This window comes from Orycteropus afer, unplaced genomic scaffold (genome assembly GCF_000298275.1).
Source record: "Orycteropus afer afer isolate SDZICR_OR568_19922 unplaced genomic scaffold, OryAfe1.0 scaffold00173, whole genome shotgun sequence".
Classification (NCBI taxonomy): domain Eukaryota; kingdom Metazoa; phylum Chordata; class Mammalia; order Tubulidentata; family Orycteropodidae; genus Orycteropus; species Orycteropus afer.
Window position 1 is genome coordinate 3,181,623 of NW_006921760.1, and position 6,000 is coordinate 3,187,622.

Below are 6,000 nucleotides of genomic sequence, written 5' to 3' on the forward strand. Positions count from 1 at the left end.
TCATAGGTTGTAGACATTCAGTGCCAGTGCTGGGAGGGCACTGGAAGCAGGAAGGGAAAGAGGCGTTTGTAGAGGTCCAGAGAGATGACGGGATGTGCTATGGAGCCCCATGGTGACAGAGCAGGGGCCAGACCCCATCCATCCAGACACTGTGATGTGGGTGGTTCAATAAAGGAGGGACTTTTGTTATAGCCTCATAACTCAGAGCAAGTCCTTAATGTCTCTCTGAATAGGACCCATCCTTAGCTGAGTCTCAAACATGATAATTCCCCTAAGTGAATGTGATTCTCTCACATATTTGATGAAAAGTAGTTCTTAGGTATTTGCGCTTGTTCTTTGTACAAAATGTTCAGTCTAATAGGTTTCATGCCATTTAAGCATCAGCTGTCAGTGATTTGATTTGAAGGGTTAGCAATTAATCCTCATGAATCTGGCCTTTGCAAATTTGTATTTAAATTAATTTTCAGATTTAGCAAATTATTCTTGTATTTTTCTCCTTTACAAAAAGGAATGCAGTGTTTTGTTCAGTGACCCCAAGCCAACTTGAACTTAATGTTGTCATCTTGGCTTGCAGAGCAACGTCCCTGATTGGACCAGCCAGTCACATGAGTAGATTCAGGAGCTTGTTTGCCTGATCTACCCGACACAAAGATGAAGGGGCACATATTTGACACAGAGTCTGTTACTTGCAAAAGATGTTTATAGTTACCATCAAACCGATTCCAACTTGAGAGCCTATGTTCAACAGAATGACATACTAGCTGTCATTCCCACAATGACAGCTGGCTGTACCATTCCCACAACTGTTGCTACTTTTGAGCCCATTGTTGCAATGACTGTGTCAGTCCATCTCATTGAGGGTCTTTCTCTTTTTCACTGACCCTCTTCTTTATGGAGCGTGATATCCTTTTCCATGCACTGGTCCCTCCTGATTATATGTCCAAAGTATTGGAGATGAAGTCTTGCCATCTGAAGATGCATCTAAGAAGCATTCTCGTTGTACTATTTCTGTTCATTCTTCTGGCAGTCCATGGTATATTCAAGATTCTTGGCCAACATCATACTTCAAAGGCACCAATTGTTCTTCAGTCTTCCTTATTCATTTTTCAGCTCTCACATGCATATGAGACAATTGAATATACCATGGCTTGGGTCAGACACTCCTTAGTCTTTAAAGTGACATCTTTGCTTTTAAACACTTTAAAGAGGTGTTCTGCAGCAGATTTGCCCAATGCAATATGAGGTTTGATTTCTTGACTGCTGCTTCCATGGACATTGATTGTGGATCCAGGTAAAATGAAATCCTTGATGTTTTGGTTACCTAGTGCCACTCTAACAGAAGATACCACAAATGGGATGCTTGAACAAACAGGAGTTTATTCTCTTAGAGTTTTGGAGGCTAGAAGTCTGAGTTCAAAGTGCCAGGCTCTAGGGGCCCCTCGACCTTGAGCTTCAGCCCACTGAAGCTAGAGGCATCTCTTCGCTGAGTCAGCTGCCAGCTACTGAGGCTGATAAACCCAAGGTCAGCAAGTAAAAAGCAGTCCCAATATTACCAAACCACATGGCAGGCCATTGATTCAAGTCCATTGAAAGTTCCAAGATCAGCAGAGCATGGCAGGCTTCTGCACAACAACTTGGCTACATGCAGGGTTCAAGCATGCCATAAGCTGGAGACTTCCTCAAAGTTGCTTCTTACGCGCTGGAAGCAGATCACATCCCTAAAGCAGCTACTCAGCTGCTCCAATAGATTCCACCATGGAGTTAATTACCAGTCTCACCATGGGAAATAACTACAGCCAGCTGCCCAGCCACTCAACAAGGCCCAGACAAGTTGACACACAAACTTAACTACCACATTTTTCTCCATTTTTCATGATACTGCCTTTTGGTCCCGTTGTGAGGATTTTTGTTTTATGTTGATGTGTAATCCATACTGAAGGCTGTATGTAGCCTTTTATCTTCATTAGTAAGTGCTCCATGTCCTCTTTGCTTTGACCAAGCAAGGTTGCGTCATTTGCATATCACAGGTTCTTAATGAGTCTGCCTCCAATCCTAATGCCACATTCTTCTTCATATAGCCCAGCTTCTTGGATTATTTGCTCAATATACAGGCTGATTAAGTACAGTGAAAGAATATAACCCTGTCACACACCTTTCCTGATTTTAAACCATGCAGTATCCCCTTATTCTTTTCAAATGACTGGCTCTTGGTCTATGTACAGGTTGCACATGAACATAATTAAGTGTTCTGGAATTGTCATCTTTCTGTGTTACCCATAATTCGCTATGATCCACACAGTAAAGTGCCTTTGCATAGTCAATAAAACCCAGGTAAATATCTTGCTGGTATTCTTTGCTTCCAGCCAAGAACCATCTGATCATAAATCAGAACAAGATCTGAACATTTTTCAACCACTTCAAATTGCCTTGGTTTCATGTTGTGTCATTTTCTGAGTAAATCTCTTTGGGATGCTCACTAACATGTTCTTTTCTCATTTGGATCGTACAGCTGGGAATTGAACAATGCTTAGCTAATCAGTGAGGCCCAACAGTAAAATGTAATTTAATTCACTTAGGAAAGAGTTGTATTTCACTGCAACAAGTTTACAAATCATAGCCATCTCCGTAGGAAGTAGGGAGTTATCTCTCAGCCAACTTTAATGATAACCAGGGGTTCCTAACTGGACAAACATGTGCTGAGCTGGTAAGAAGCCAACAGCAGAGAGTGTGGTGCCAACCACGTAGTAAATTACATGCACAAACTCCACAGAGGGCTTGGACATTTAGGATTTCCACGGTCTTTTTTTCCTATTCTCATTAGGACACTTGATGTTAAAAACAGTTTTTGAAAGCTGACTTATTTAAGTATTTATACAAAGAGTCTTATAAATATCAAACCAAGCTTATATGGACATCAAACAGATCATCTTTATTGAGACTAATAAAATGGCTTCAAATTGAGAATGTAGAGAAAATCCATGACACAATGACTATGCTCATATCCCAAACAATAACACAGAAGGCGGGCCTCCCTGAGCATCTCTGCATGTGTGGGGATGAGGCTCTCTGAAAGAAAGTAAGATCTTGGACCTGAAGCTTCTGTGCATTGCACTTTAATTTCTAATTGTTACAAACAGTGCTCAAAACAAGGATCATTCCTGGTCACTTCCTTCAGTTTTCCTTTTGGAGAGAATTTTTTCCTCTATTAAAGTAGGTTACATTAGCCTTTATTTTTGCGGTTTCAGAATACCTGGTGACTTGAAAGAATAAAACATTCTGACCTTTCATAAAGGTTACTGATTTTTCATTTAATCAGGGGTGAGATTAGTGAATGCCTACATAGGTAGGATACTTGATTTAAGAGCTAATGAAATTTTAATCAAACCTGTTTACAGGATGGGAGCTCTGGTGGCATAGTGCCTAAGGCATATGACTGCTAACTAGAAGGCTGGTGGTTCAAACCCACAAGCCACTCCTCAGAAGGAAGACTGGACAATCTACTTCCGTAGAGATACCACCTTAGAAACCGAAGGAGGGGTTGCTATGAGTCGAATCAACTCGATGGCAGTGAGTTTAGTTTTTTGGGGGGGTTGGGAAGTGGGGGTTTGTTTACAGAGTGGGATTGGGGAGAAGGCAGCAAGCCTCACCAGGCTTAGAATCTGAATGAGACTTTTTGCTGGACGAGGATGAATTGTGGAAGCAAAAGCTGAGGTGAGCTTCCCAGACCTGATGTTTTCTTATGTCCTTTTCACTCCAGTTTTTTATGCCGTGAACTCTAAAGCAGCAATGCCTCTACCTTCTAATAGTTAATGTAATCAGTATGCAACCAGTATATCTGAATCTCAGTTGCTGAGTTCATTTACCTAGTTTCCATTTGCACAGCTCTGGACAAGAGCTTTTCAGATGTTTTGGCCACTCTATGTCAGACCCAACGAAGTAAGTATTCTTTCTCTGCTTCCCCTTTTCCTCAGGCACTTTCGATGGGGAAAGTTGATTTCAGTTGAGCTCTTAGTCAATATGCATTACTCTCGGGCTGTGTTAAGTTTCCCTAGTCCAGTAGCAGGAGCTCTGGTAGCATAGTGGCTAAAGCACTTGACTGCTAACCAGAAGGCTGGCGGTTCAAACCCACCAGCCACTCCTCGGAAGGAAGGTTGGGCAATCCTACTTCCGTAGTGATACTGCCTCGGAAACCCAAGGAGGGGTCGCTATGAGTCGGGGCCGACTCGACGGCACATAACAACAACAACAACAACAACAGTCCAGTAGCAGAGCTTCAGAATACAGAGATCAGGTTACTCATTTGACTACAATCTCTTGGGGGGGGAAAAAAAAAGGATTGAGGATCCTGAGAACGTAGTGGGTCCCATCTACTCAGTGGTGCTGCCTAGGTGCTCTGGGAGAAAAGTGCTGCTCACACCATGATCTTGATAGTGAAGAAGGTTCTTGGAAACTATCTCCCCTTTTGCACTTTCCACAATCAAAAGATAATAGTCTCATGGTTTTTACTTTGAAGGGTCTGTTGTCGTTGTTGTTGTTATGTGCCGTCGAGTCGGCCCCGACTCATAGCAACCCCTCCTTGGGTTTCCGAGGCAGTATCACTGCGGAAGTAGGATTGTCCAACCTTCCTTCCGAGGAGTGGCTGGTGGATTTTTGAACCGCCAGCCTTCTGGTTAGCAGTCAAGTGCCTTAGGCACTATGCTACCAGAGCTCCCTGAAGGGTCTGTAGTTGCCACTAATCTAAAGTTCCAGTGTGTTCCAAGTCAGGAACCTGGATGAGCTACCCAAATTGGGACTTGTATGGCCCAACAAATAAGCAAGGAAGGCTATTTTCAAGCAAGGGCACCGTCGAGAAAGCTTAGCCCTCTGAGGTAGACTTGTCTCATCCTTGCTTAAAGTAGAATCAAGCTAGGTTTTAAGTCACTCTATTTTGGTAGTGATTTCCCTTTTAGCCTCAAAGGCCATTTGATTTCTGCAGTAGCTCTCTCCTTTTCTGCAGGAACACATTCCTTTTGGTTGTGATTATTACTAAAATTAAGGCCATGTCAATGACCTAATTACCATATAATGAACCTATGTATTTATTAAAAACAACAACAACATGTATAGGCTATGCAGAAGAGTGGAAAGGAAGGCATCAAAAGAGGAAATAGTTAGGTGGCAAATTGTAAAGCAAAAAAAGAAAGTATACCTGATTTTGTGTATGATGTACATTTGGGACGGAGTTTTCTAATACATTTCCAAAATTTTTGTAGTGTCACCACAAGTCTTTTCTGAAGTCCTTTCCCACATTGGTTTTAGACTATTCATGACTTAGTGCAATAAACCCTTAAGTGTGTGTGAGAGAGAGTGAATGAGAAAATACAAAGCCATACATCTTGCTTTACTTCACTGACCTGTGTAACTATATGCCTGGGTTTTGCCATCCAAGATAAATTGTTTTATAGATAGTGTCACCACTATCCTTTAAATTTATAGAAGAAAAAAAAATGAAATTATTAATCAATGACTTTCCATCTGTGTGGCATTTAGTCCATCTCTTCTGTTAACTCTAGGAAGACTCTAGTTCTCATACAGATTTGGTGTGCCATGAAACACCAAGCTTCTGTGGGGATTCTGGGAGAGACAGGCAGATGCAGTTGGACCAAGTGTGCTGGATGGACGCCCAACTCCTTGCAGCCTGGCCGCAGCCCAGTGCTCATCCTCGTGGGGAACACAGGGCTGCCAGCAGCAGCCATCTTCTTGGCCAGATGCAGCTGGTGCTGTTGGAAGCAGACCAGGTGAATGGTGGTGATGTGCCCAGTCACAGCGTTCTTCCACACGGACACAGGGGCAATGTGGCAGGGCTGGGGCCCAGAGCATCTGGAGCCTGACAGCTGTGGCCATTACCCCCTTTGGTTTAAACTACTGCATAGAGCTCATGAATTACTGGCTGGCAAAGCATTTATCAGACTGGTGTTTATCGAAAGAGTTCATAAATGGCTCCAGGTGTGAATGTCACTC